This window comes from Ursus americanus, chromosome 20 (assembly GCF_024610735.1).
Source record: "Ursus americanus isolate L20-20 chromosome 20, mUrsAme1.1.p, whole genome shotgun sequence".
Lineage (NCBI taxonomy): Eukaryota > Metazoa > Chordata > Mammalia > Carnivora > Ursidae > Ursus > Ursus americanus.
In genome coordinates this window covers 55,924,171-55,938,824 of record NC_142146.1, presented here as the reverse complement: position 1 = coordinate 55,938,824, position 14,654 = coordinate 55,924,171, and the positions used below count along the sequence as shown (strand labels likewise).

The window sequence follows — 14,654 nt, the reverse complement described above, 5'->3', positions numbered from 1 at the left end:
GACTCTAGAACTACTCATTACTATAAAATTTAGTAGGCAATTGGTATCAGAGATGACTGGCAGTGGTAGCAAAATCTTCCTGTCTAGGGTGGAATTCAGTAAAATAATTCCTAAGGACAACTTCTGCTGCTGCCATCTTGAAATCACGGAACCACTACTTACGTCTGGTACTTATTTACATGGGTAGTCCATGATTCCAGTTATGAAACTGGGACTCAAATTCAAATCAAAAAGTGACTCCATACTTAAAAAACAATAACCATAACTCTTGCTATTTATGCTATTTGGTAGGAACTTCACTGATACATGATTCACCCAAATCAAAAAAATAAATTAAAAAATAAATTAATTTTATAAAAATAAACAAATTTAAAATTTAAAAAAAATTTTTTAAATTACAAACTCATTTACACTTATTATAAACACAGGTTCGTAATCACTGGTTTCGTACTCTGCACTATGCATGAAGTTTCAATTTCCAATTAAGTGGATTGATTTGCAGCTATTGAAAAAATCAGGAGTCACAAAAGTAGGATACTTAAGGAAGAAGAATGTAGCAGTCAGGAAACAATCCTCATGAAAATAATAACAATAATAATAATAATAAGTATTTCCTTCTGTTTTCTGAATAGAATATATTCACCCTAATTTAGATGACACAGGAGATATTGCCCAGCCACTCATTATTCTAAAATTTAGATTTACTTTGCTTTTAAATGATAACATTGAGTTTTCAGAATGTAGTGTGATTTAAAAGCAATAATTCTAGCTCCATTAGATACTGATATTATGCAAAACACATTAGTTCTCTAATTGTGAACTACTACTCTTATGATAATTTATAGTACTAATACATATTAATTTTTTACTTAAGTGACTTTATTTTTAAGTTTTATTTAAATTCCAGTTAGTTAACATACAGTGTAACATTAGCTTCAGGTGCATAATGTAATGATTAAACATTTCCATACAACACCCGGTGCTCATCACAACAAGTGCACTCATTATTTAAGTGACTTTTTGATGCTATTATATAAATAACCTAATTCAGAGATAAGTATTAAGAAAAAGACACTAAACCCTCTACCTTTTCTCACCTCAGTGTCTATCACTTCTTCCTATTAAGGTGAGGTATTTTGTGCATCTTAATAAAATTATGAAACTCTTAATATGATCTCTCAGGGATAAAGCCTTATTACATGTATCTTCTAAATACGAAATCTTTGGTTTGACATTTTCTTTGCAGAAAGATTTTGTCCAAGGCATAATTTCTCAGGATATGCAAGTCACAACAATAATTTTTTAGTTAGATAAACCAGCAAAGATATGGTAAGATAAATTTGCAGTTATAATGTTCTATTTTCTGCTGTTCTCTGAATGAGAGCAATTTATACCATAGGACAGTGTACATAATTATGTTAAATGTGAAACATTAATTAAATCTTATTTTTTGAAAAGCAGTAGAATGGGTGCAGTTGGTTAAGCACCTGACTCTTGGTTTTGGCTCAGGTGATGATCTCAGGGTCATGGGACCAGCCCCTCATTGAGCTCTGCGCTCAGTGCAGTCTGCCTGAGATTCTCTTTCCCTCTCCCTCTATCCCTCCTGCTCCTGCTCTGTCTCTCTCCCAAAATAAAAACAAATAAATCTTGGGGCGCCTGGCTGGCTCACACAGTTAAGCGGCTGCCTTCAGGTCAGGATCCTAGGGTGCTGGGATGGAGTCCCGCTTCTCCCTCTGCCTATCCCTCTGCCTGCCGCTCCCCTGCTCGTACACTTTCTCTCTCTCTGTCAAATAAATAAAATCTTTAAAAAAAAAAAAATCTTCAAAAAAAAAAAAAGAAAGAAGCAGTTAAATGTACAGGGTCTTTATTGCTAGGCACAGGTTATCTTAGAATCTTAGACTATAAACTATATTTATTTCCAATGACTACTTGACAATTATTATTGAGGAAAATGAAAGTTGAAAAAAAAAAGTAGATTATCTGCCAATAGATGACTTCGTGTGCTACGGAGAAGTTTATTTAATCTCAGTGACAATTTTCCTGAGAATGGAGGTCAAGTTATTTCTACTACAAGGTGGGTACTATAGAGTGACTGACAGCTTGGCATATAATCAGCAGCAAGACATTTTCTCAGCTATAGTGTTTCAGATATTGAGAAGCCAAGACCTTTGGAGACTCTGTTGCTGGAAATCACATGTGTTCATCTAGGAAGACTCTGAAAATTACTGGCCCAAGAAATTTCTCTACATCTACTATTTGGGCCCATATGACATTCCAGTAATGTATTAATCACTTCTGTTATTAATGACCATGGGTATTTCATGCCACTGCTCTGTTTTCTTATTCTGTTAAATAACAATGTCTATAATACCTACATTATAGCTAACCCAGAATTCAAGTGAAATTGTATACCAAATATCACAAACTGTTAAATAAATCATGTAGAATTCAGATTTTAAAAGTTTAGAAAATCCTGGGAAAATGGCTACCCATTCGATTCATTTATAAGGGGGCTGCCTCACTAGGCTTACCAATGTAGTTTAATCTTAAAGGCAATGAGCCAGTCATGGTGATTTAGATGAATAAGGAAAAAAACTTCAAGTAATTTCATTAATTTTATCCTGGAAACATCTATTATGTTTCACCTACATTATTATTGTACTTTCCAAATCTTTGTTAATTTTGAATACATAAACTTCATAAGACAGTTTAAGGTCTATAATTTTTTAATGAGAACAAATACGAAGATTTTATAAATCTTATAGAAATCTTATATATATAAATCTTATGAAATATATATATATAAATCTTATATATATACGCACACACATATTTTAACAGTGTTTGGGATCCTTAATTTAAGGCATAAAATCAACAGTTTTAAATTTTTTATTCTGTATTATTTGTTTCTGGAATTTTTCCCTTCAGTAAGTAAACAGATAGTATTGGTCTAAAACCTTCACTATTTATGTTCTTATTAAGAGCATAAATGTTCTTATATAGCCTGTTCTTATTTTTAAGCCTATGCTCATAGTTGTGTGATGATTGTGTCTCTCTACTTTTCTTACTCATTTTTCTTCTAGACAAGAACAATTAGTTGATTTTGTCCTGTCCTTTTAACAGAGTATGTCTTTCATTAGCATTATTCTGTTTTGTTCTTGTTTTTCAAGTTTCACCTTTGGAACTCCAATATTTAAAACAAAGATAGTAATTTAGTTTGTTGTCTACCTCAGGCCTAATTTTGAGTTCTGCCAGAGTTACTCTGATTAACACTTTGCAAGTCTCATAGAATTCTGGTCTTAATTGATCCTATGTTTAAGTTGGAGAGCACAGCCATAATTGGACATGCATTGTCATGGATCAATAGACACATTCCTATTATTCTGTGCAGAAAGTATATTTTCTTAAAAAAATACACTGAAACAATTTTTGAGTTAAATTAGAGTACAATACTTAGCCAAATAAAAAAAGGAAATTGGTAATTTCATTGACTTATTATTAATTATTTAAAAAGTATCTTTGCATATGAGGAAAATCTGAATCTAAATATTGTTGAGTATTTAAAGAGTCTATACATCTAAAAGTATACTGTTTGAAGCTGTTTATATTAAATCACAATTAAGCACTTGGAAAACATTTCTAATTTAAAAACTTATCTCAGGTAAAATAAAAATGGTAAAGAGCTTACATGTATTTCTAACATAACCCACCACTATTACATATCTAAACATTTAGGAAAATAACATAGTAGAGAAAGATACTAGCAAATTGTTTATTTTGGTTTCTTCATCTTCAAAGTAACTACATCCTATAATTGGTCACCTGAATTGGGATGTTATCACCTTCAAAGATACAATAAAAGACAAAATAATACAAACAACTGTAAAATTGTGCTAAGTAAAAATTTCATAACTTTATTTTCAGGTTGCAAATCTAGTGCAGTTACTTACTTCTTATAATGCAGATTTTATAGCCAATTAACATTGAATAGATAATAAAACAGAATTTAATTTCAACTTGTGAATGATATCTTTGATATCCTGATATATCAGAACTCACAGGTGTATCATGGAATCCGTAAAGATAACCTAAAGAAAATACAGAATAACAGATATATGAAGTTGTAAAAATTTCAAATATTTACGAAATTCTAAAATTATTTGAAATGTATATTTTACATTATATATTTTAATTACATTATTTTTATACCTTTTTTCTAATGTCTATGAATTTTCTACTATGTAGCACGCAACAGAAAACATTATGCTATATATATACATATACAATGTATAATTAAGCGATATATATATATCAACATGTAGGAGTTTGTGCAATTTTAATACCTTTGAAAACATTTAAATATTTAATTTTTATTTTTTTTTTTAAGGTTTTATTTATTTATTTGACAGAGATAGAAACAGCCAGTGAGAGAGGGAACACAAGCAGGGGGAGTGGGAGAGGAAGAAGCAGGCTCACAGCGGAAGAGCCTGATGTGGGGCTCGATCCCACAACGCCGGGATCACGCCCTGAGCCGAAGGCAGACGCTTAACCGCTGTGCCACCCAGGCGCCCCTAAATATTTAATTTTTAAATTAATTATTTTGGTGTTTCCATACACTTGCCCCCCCAGCAAAAAAACTGCACTAATGCTGCAAATAGGAAATGACTCTATACTGTGCATGGAAAACCAATCTTAGTAAAGTGAGCGAAAATATTTAATGTGTGTGATGGGGTTCAAGACAGATTATCTCAAAATATGGCACCTTGGCATACTGGATTTTTCAGGCTTACATTTTTTCCATGACTTTCCACTTTTTATCAAACCTAGCATAAAAACTTTTTGGTTCATTGGGGCGCCTGGGTGGCACAGTGGTTAAGCACCTGCCTTTGGCTCAGGGTGTGATCCCGGCGGTATGGGATCGAGCCCCACATCAGGCTCCTCCACTATGAGCCTGCTTCTTCCTCTCCCACTCCCCCTGTTTGTGTTCCCTCTCTCGCTGGCTGTCTCTGTCAAATAAATAATAAATAAAATCTTTAAAAAAAAAAAACAAAACTTTTTGGTTCAACCTCTTCTTCATTTCCTAATGAGGGCTCCCATGTCACATAAAACCTAATATAAAGTGAATTTGTGTGCCTTTCTCTTGTTAATCCGTCCTTTGTTACATGGGCCCTCTCCAAGAACTACCTAAAATAGGTAAGGGATATTTTCTCTCTTGCTAGCTGGAATAATGAAATGATCCTGAAAACCAAATACAATTACAAATAGTTTGAGTTATTTTTAACAGTGCCCCTGAAATTGTTCTCATTGGTTCACAAAGCGTGTATTTATAAGTCTGGCCTTGGAATTCCATGTTTTAACGGAGGCGCAGATGGCATTTAATCATGGTTATTCTGACATTCAACACAACTATAATATGAGGAGTAAATTTAGAATTCAATTAAGAAAAAAATAGAAGATTATTTTCTGTTATTGTTTTAGTCTCCCTAAGAATCAATTTTACTGAATTTCTTTGGCTTGGCGCCATCAGCCTACTTTACCAGAAAGAAACCTATAAGTGTATTTTTGAACCTCCTATAACAATTCAATTCAAATTGTTTATTATATTACAGAAGTGTTCACTACATGAATTCTTGGGACAAATTCCTCTCTCATCTTAGGACGAGGTATATGATTCTTCTATGGAACATCTGGTTTGTTTTTATCTTAAGTGCACTATAAATAAACCAAGTGATAATGTTCTACTGTTTCATTGGCTGCTGAAAGCTTCGTGCTAAACATGTTACACTCTTTAAGCAAGTAAGTGTATTGGAATGAATAGCATGTATTTAATATTCTAATATCCCTCCTAGTTTTACCTTACTTCCCTTCCCCCCTTGACTTAACTGAAAAATATTTATTCATTATAAAAATATCATTTTTGCAAATAGTCTTAAACACTGTGCTGTGAATTCAGTAGGGTATTATACGCGCAGCCTTACAGCCAAAGGTTTGAGAATCAGAGAGAAGAGCAATGCAGATTTTAGTCTAATTTTAACCATCTTTTGTTCATAACCAGCTGAGTTTTAAAAGACAATGGGTGTTGATAGCCCTCAAGAAAAGGAGTTTAATTGAATAGTTGGTTTCAAATGGCTGTTTTTATATTACAACTTGGGCATTTAAAAAAATCTGCCAGCAGCAAAGCAAGAGCAGCTTGGTACAAACACAATGTCGTATTTTTTGTTTGTTTATTTTAATTTAGTATAATATTCCTCATAAAGCCTTCACCACATGTGTATCTGGCATATGGACTAGAGGATTTATCTGTGCTTCAGGCCAAAAGAAAAAGAGGAGGAAGACTGCTGTGAAGTTTAGTACAAACAGAAATAATGAAAGTGAAGATGTGAAACAAGGTTAAAATGCAAGATAGAGATAATAGCGTCAGATATTTTGAAGTTTTATGGGCTTCGGAGGCCTTCAGGTTTTGAGAAGTGTTGCTTAAACTCTCAAATATGTCCTGGGGTTTCTCCTATGTAAAGATATAAAGCATCTTGCACAATGCTAGACACACAGTATTTAATAAATTTCGTTCTTATCCCTCCCTCCCTCCCTCCCTTTTTTGTTCCTACTCATGATTCACAACAGTGAATCTCTAAAGGTATTCTTCAGAAATTCATTAAAATTACCAATGCCTTCCCCTATTTGCAGGCAAATTGAGACCAAATCTATCTTGGTGGAGTCTAGGAACCTGCAATTTTAGAGCTTTTCATGTGATTCTATCCCTATTCTATCCAGTCATTATTTCTGAAATGGCCTTACAAAGCGTCTGGAAAAGTGTTTAACATTCTATATGATTTGAGTCTGAATCCATTGAATGAACCTGGGAATCTGAGTATATCAGAATATTTAGCCTAGGATAGAGTTCAGGAAGAACTACAGTCATTTGCGTAGAGGATGCTTCAATGATTCACTGGCTATTTTGAGCTGATCTGAGAATGGGCTTTCTTAGGGAGAGTGTAGGCTTTTTCCTACTATTTCTTCTCCTTCCAGCCCTCCACACCTATAGTTTTCCTAAACCAATTTGTGATATGAATGTCAGAAATGATTTTTGGTTGTCAGATTAAATATTTTCTTTTCACTCTTTCAGAATCACTTGGCGTAGTCGATCACTTTCCTTTTTGCAAGGATTTCTCTACTTTCGCTTCTGGCGAAACCAGACTCCTCTAGTTTTCTTCGTACTTCACTGGCTATTTCTTTTGAGTCAGCGTTGCTGGAATGTTCTTATTTTCCTGACCACCCAAACATTGGATGCCCCGGGGATCAGTGAGCTCTCTGATTGCTTCTCTTTCTTATTTTAATTCACTTCTTAGCAGATCTCATCCAGCTACATGATCTTACATACTGTATCCATTCTGATGACCCTCAAATTGATATTTTTAGCCATGTCATTTCAGTCGCATTTCAGAGTCACTGTTTTCTATCTCCTCTTGAATGTCTCATAGGTAACTCACCTAATATGTCCAAAACCAAAATCATGGTCTCCTCTCCCAAATTTGCTTCTTCTATTTTTTTATTGATTAGTAATTGCCCTGACCAATGTTTTCAGATCTAAAAAACTGGAAGCCATCCCGGACTCCTTTCTTTCACAGTCCATATGCAAAACATCATCAAACCCTGTCATAGTTATTTCAAAATTAATTGCAGAATTGGACTCCCACTTTTGTATCCACCATTCTCACTGCCTGGAACACTCCTCCCACGTGTATCTACATGATTGCTCATTCACTTCTTTTGTATCTCTGCTCAGAAATCACTTTCTCAAAGAGGCCTTCCTTGATTCCCATATCATGCTGTATCTCCTTATGCTGCTTAAAACATCTTGATAGCACTTATCTAGGAGTTTTGTTATGTAAGTATGCTTGTTTATTTATTTTGCTTATATTTTTGACCTACTCAATAGAATGTAGGATCCATAAAATCAGAGAATTTGTCTGCCTGTTCCTTATTTTATGCCCAACATTGAGAACAGTTCTTGGCATATGGTAGGCGTTTAATAACTATTTTATTTGTTGAGAGACTGTATATCAGAATGACATCTATTTTGTGATTCTTCCATGGTTGAAATAATCCATTTATTAAGAGTTATGCTGTTTCTGGGATTCTCTAGCTTGAGAGATGCCACATTGACATCTCATAGCACAATCTCCCCAGTGCTGTGTGGAGCAGGCAGCTCTGACAACATGTGTTGACATTTCTCAAGTTTATTAAACTTTCAATTTAATTTTTCCATTGCTTGGCTTTCTTTATATTTGCTTTCCCTTCCTATTTTTAAAGTTATTGAACTTATTTTATTTTTATGGATTTTAGAAATGTCTTTAATGAAGAAATATCATTTACATGTGTGTGTGTGTGTGTGTGTGTGTGTGTGTGTACTTGTAGCTCCTGGGGCTAATGCCGCAGATGGCTATGCCCAAGAGTTTGAAATAGAATGTAATAGTTCATTTTGCAAGAAATTATTTACAAGGATGCATTACTGCTCACTTTATCTATTAGAGAGGTCACAACTTTACTGGTTTAAAAAATCTAATTTTCTATTTCTAAAGCTCTTAAATTCAGGGTACATTTAACTTTGCAACAAACCTGAGGCTTTATGAGACATTTTTCTGTTCTTTATTCTGCTGATGGGTATAGACTGTCAAACACTGTTGTAATTTAAAGTGATATTTATTTTTAGTAATATAAGCTCATGCTGAGAATATTCAAATGCCTTCCTCTGAATGTAATTAACATGGCAAGTTAGATTTAAAATAACAATAATAAAATAGAAGTCATGAAACCAAATAATCAAAAAACTCTCCAACACTGTCTGAATTAGCATTTTTCAATGGTCGAGTCTCTTGCAATACAAGCAATATTATTTTAGCTGTTCATATTTTAAGATTATTATACAAAGGAGGGTTAGAATAATCATGTTTTACTCCTCTGTCTAATAATGTACAAACACTTCCTTGGCTGCAGTGAGAGGATTTTCCTGATAGAATCCTACATTAGCAGAGCTATGACAAAAATCCAGCCAAGGAATTGGTTTCACATCAATTCTGTTTTCTTTCATGAGATTAGAGGAATAAAAGACGAGAGGTCAATTTTCTTTCCAACTCTTCACTAGGAAATCCATTCCCTGGAATGCCTCATGCCACAATTAATATTTCAATGCCATCATTCTTTCAATGGAAAGCAAACTTAGCAGTCAAAACTTCTGGTTCTCACCCCCCCCCTTCATCTATGGTCATGTCCTAACTCCTGCATGCTACTATCCAACACATAGTTTAGTTCAGATAATTGTTGTACCACGAAACTTCATCAAAGTGTAATAAATAACGGAGAACTATTGGGATTAATAATTATTTTGCTTATATTTAAAGAGTGAAACCAGCATAATGAACATATTAAAAAAGAAAGAGGATAGTATCTTTTTGACATCATTTCTATTTCTGATATATAAGCCTAGTGTCTAAATTCTAATTTTACTGACCCAGCAAAATGACATCTCAAGTCTATTTTTAATTATCACCTTTGTTTCTCTATGTCTCTGGAAATTCGTAGAATGATTTAGAGATGCAAGTGACTCAGAGATCACTTTTTTAAACTTACCTGTTTTACAGATGCTGGCATGGTGGTATTATGGTTAACCATTCATGCATGAGAGTAGTCTCAGACATCAAGGTAGAATCAGACTGATAAATGGCCATCCTGTGAGAAAAAGGAACTTGTTATATTCCAGGAAAGTTTATTCCATCAATGAGCAACCCTATTTATCAAAAAGGTCTACGGTAAATTCAAGTATGTCTTTAGTTTCAACTTCTTTATCCTACTCTTATCCAGGGGGACAGAATATTTTCTATTACCATTCCTACTTGCAAGATGATCCTTGAACATTTACAGGCCTTTCTTATGTCTCTTCTCATTATTCTCTTCTCCAAAGTACACACACCCAGGCTTTCAAGTACTTTGCATATGATAATCTTACATGATTTAGGTCCCATCATTTTTTCATATTTTCCCAAAACCAAAGCACCTAAAAGTGAACACAGGACTCTGACTTACAATTAATAAACATCAAGTCTTAATCTGAGTCAAGGTGCTTGGATGTGTGATGCTCAGTCTTTCCTAGTTTCAACATTAATGGTATCCGTTGTGATTTTCCATCCTCTTTTCTCTTCCTTCCTCCCTCCTTCCTTTCCTGTTCTCCCTCCCTCTGTCTCTCTGTCAGATTATAGATTCTGGAATTCTGACTTAGTTAAAGAACTGTGAAGAGTCTAAGATTTTGCTGTATCCACAACTAGCGCATCAGCCCAGCACAATCAGAAACGAAGGACTTTACGATTCAGAGCAAAGCACAATAGCAAGCGTACCAGCGTGTGTTCTGTGTATTAGACAAACTTCTGCAGATCATCAAGACTCAACTCTAGACTGCATTGGGTAGCAGCTGACATCTCTGCTCGGGTTTTTAGGCTCTCCGGTTGTGGTTTTTCTCCTTACCCTCCTTGGAATCTTGTCTGAAGTCCTGGGGTCGAAGAACTTAAGGGAATTTATATGAATACTTTTTGGCATATCTGTTTGGCTCTCTGATAGCTAAATGTGTCTTTCATTTTGCTTTTTTAGCGTCCCATATTTCTCAGGCCAATTAGACTTTAACTTTCTGTTCGTGATCTGCCCTACAGGAACTGAGAAGTGCCCTCACGGAAAAGCTGTACAAATAAAGATCTCACCCGATCTAAATCTTTTAGTTCAAAAGTCAAATTCTCTCTTTTGTCTGCCTGCCTTTGGTTACTCTTTGATACTTTTAAACAGGATTTTTTAATATTTCTCTAAGAGTTCGTAATGTTTTCTTCAGGAAGGTTAATTTGCTACAAGTTACTCTGCCATTACTGAAACCAGCTTTGTAATTTTTAGCTGTGTGATTGTGGGGAAGTTTTTTTTTTTTTTTTTTTATGTGCTTTTTTCACCTTTAAATTAGGGATGTTAAAAATATATACTACATAAGCATGTTATGAAAATCAATTGTGAACGTTAATGTAAAGCACTGAAAAGCAAGATCAGTACATTGTCAGCACACACAAATACCCCTATGTTTACTGTAGGAACATCCTTCACAAAAGCTCTCAGGACTAATACTATTCAGTTAGTAATAAAAAGAAGAACTACTTTTATTGATTTTGGAGTCTCTTTCTTGATTGCAAACTTTTTAAAATTCTACTCTATTTTCATACAATAAAGCAAATTATTCAATTTCTGCCACTAAAATGTTTTTTTTTAAGATTTTATTTATTTATTTGAGAGAGAAAGAGGGAGAGGGAGAGGGAGAGGGAAAGAGGATTCAAAGAGGACTCCGCACCGAGCACAGAGCCTGATGCGGGGCTCCATCCCATCACCAGGAGATCATGACTGAAGCTGAAACCAAGAGTTGGACGCTTACCCGACTGAACCACTCAGGCACCCCTAAACTTTTTTTTGAAGAAATAAATAAAAGAATTACCACACAGTAGCTATTATACTATTTTTCAAAGTTAGGCATGTTATATTTGCATCTGTTAAGCAGATATTCACAGATCAGTCTGCCATAATTTGAGATGAAATACATGAAGTACCCCATGAAATATTCCACATACACCCTTTGGCTCTGTCTCAGTGAAACTTCCATTAAAAAATAATGAAGTAAATAATAACTAAATAAAAATCATTTTGTCAACACTTGATACCGGTCTTAGATACATACATATACACAGAAACACATAGCCCCAAAAACTCACAATTAGCCTTTATTGCGGTGTTATTTGAAAGTCTCTGATTCTGGAATTGTAGAAAACACTAACTGGGAATGAATAAATTGCTCCGTCTAGTCTTACTATAAAAAAAAGTTTCTTCTTTTTTAACTCATTTTCTCAATATCCTCCATCTCTTTTCCAGCCATGTTCAGTCCGACGAAGATGTTCGTGGCCAACATAACCAGAACTGAAGCAGACACTGAAATGATGTGGCCTCGAGCCTGAGAATGCCAGGGAAACCACCAAAAACTAGAAGAAGCAAGGAAAGGACTCTCCCCGGAGTGAGTGTGACCCTGCCAACACCTTAATTTCGGACGTGCAGCCTCCAGAACTCAGAAAATACATTTCTGTTGTTTTAAGCCACCAAGTTTGTGGTAATTTGTTGACAGCCTCAGAAAACAAACCCACACCTCCATTAGCACATTGGTTTCTGAAATGTAAGAGCTATACCCTCTTTACCAGTTTCTTTTCTGCAACTCAATGTAGGTCTAAGTATGTAATATACTTTAATTAAAATGTATAGTTTCTTTATTAAAACATTGCTTTTCTATAGTGGTATTGTGGTAATTTATAATTCATCTTATAACATATAGCATTTAAAACAACATCATTTCTAGTAATACAAACATACACTGCACATCACGGCTGACAATATCTTCCCTGGGCTGTGCATTATTTATTACTCATTTTGAAACTGTATAAATGCCGCTGTAGCACCGTTTGTATCATTTATACTATGTCATGGTGAGCAAAAGTTCTCAATATTGGTTTTTCTTGAATTTGTCATGATCGTCTGTGAGGATCAACCAGTTATTAATATAAATCTTTAACAGATGAAGAATGTTAATGCAATGGACTTTTCTTAAGAAATATTTAAATATTTTATCCAACCATTATTGGCCTTGAGAATTCCCTTTTCTGATTTTCAGGCTTCAGAAAAGGAAAGAACAAACTGAAATAATATATATTTGTTCATTACTACTGAAAGCAGACTTAAGTTGTGGAATAATATTTTGCTGAACGTGGGTAGTTTTTTACCTGCCAAGTTTTTGTTTTTTAATCACCTTACCTTTACAATGTTTTACACAATGTGACAACTCTTAACTTTCAAAATCTTTCCTAAACATACATCTTTTAACAATCTCTTGAGTATCTCCCTAGCTATAATCTCATTTGAGCCACACATGGAACTGTAAATGATAGGTAAAACTGACTGTATAGAGAGTTAGAGACTCCTGAATTTCAAACACTGATATATTCATTATATTTCTGAAGCTTGCACAATTGATAGTTTTTTCCAATTATCTAAACCACTATCACCTATCATATCATATATAGTATTTTTAAAAGTTATAGAAGTCAGAGTTTTTTAAATATAAATTGCATTATTTTCCTGCCTAGAAAAATGTAAGAAATATTATTTATTAAGTTATTAACTAATATCTATTTTAAGAATATTTATAGTAATAAGCTCATACATTATAAAAACGTGCTAGCCAGTTAAATTTAAGGGCAATAGCTGAAATTCAACTAAGTCTCATGACTTTGTTTCATAAGCAATGTGATCATTGTATCTTATTGATTTATTTTGTTTTGTTGCCTTTCTATTTTTACATCAGACTATTAAAAAATGTGCTTTGTTGGAAAACTAGCATATTTAAAAACTGTAATTTCTTACACAAAATCAGAAAGTCTAAACTATAAACACTTCACAAAACAAATTTTTGCAGGTAATATATATTTCTTTTGAATTTGGAGGTGTTCTTCCTGAAGCACTTGCCAAGATGGATTTTTAACTCCTGTTAAAAATCTGCAGACCCTTAACTTCCTCCACTAGAGAATTTATCATTTTGTACTGATATGTGTTAGTTCACACTACATGACCTAACTAAATGCTATTTTAATACTTAAACACTTATATGAGACTTACAGTATGCAAGGTTGTGTTCTAAGTTCTTTTAATGTATCAATCCACTGAATCTCCCTCAAAATTCTATCAAGTGGACACTTTATCAATAACAATTTTATGCATAAGGCACAGAGTTTAAGAAATGTATCCAGATGTGTAATTAAAAACTCAGGAAATCTTGCTTCAGAAAATGTGCTAATTATGGGGCACCTGGGTGGCACAGCGGTTAAGCGTCTGCCTTCGGCTCAGGGCGTGATCCCCTGCATTATGGGATCGAGCCCCACATCAGGCTCCTCCGCTATGAACCTGCTTCTTCCTCTCCCACTCCCCCTGCTTGTGTTCCCTCTCTCACTGGCTGTCTCTCTCTCTGTCAAATAAATAAATAAAATCTTAAAAAAAAAAAGAAGATGTGCTAATTAATCTTCTACCTTACTTCTCCACAAAAATAAAACTATTAACAAAAAACACCAAGAAAAAACACCAAGGGAAAACATAACAAATTGATTTAAAATTAAAAAACAAAACAAAAACATATCAAAAATATTATCTTGAGAAGAATATAATGCAATAATTCTCACTGACCTTCCTGATGTATAATAATCATTACTTCTGAAAATGTCTTCTCCAGGGATGCTTTCCTGTACTGTGCTTTCCTTCAGACTATTCTTCAGACATTTCCTCCGCCACCAGTTTCTATAAGTCTAAATCTTATCTTATCCCATGGCAATCTTACCAATCGGTAATCTTACCATGATTGGTAAGATTGAGGAGTGTTACTCACTTCACGTATAGCTTAACCATGAATTTTTCCTTTGTCTAAAACACGTCTGCTGAATTAAGATTCAAAATAAGATGCAACACTACAGATGGTCTGGAATTCCATTTTCTAGGGGATAGGGGAAATCTTAGTAACCAGTGAAATTACCAACATATATGTATTACTG

The 14,654-nt window shown here is 34.1% G+C and overlaps 1 long non-coding RNA gene across 1 annotated transcript; it reads right to left on the bottom strand.

Annotated features, from left to right (window-relative positions):
• Positions 1-3,896: 3,896 nt before the first annotated feature.
• Positions 3,897-10,736, bottom strand: LOC123802650 (uncharacterized). Its single transcript, XR_006782599.2, has 3 exons — positions 10,389-10,736; positions 9,628-9,726; positions 3,897-4,088 (listed from the first exon to the last, which is right to left on the bottom strand). It is a non-coding gene; the product is annotated as an uncharacterized LOC123802650 (long non-coding RNA).
• Positions 10,737-14,654: the final 3,918 nt, after the last annotated feature.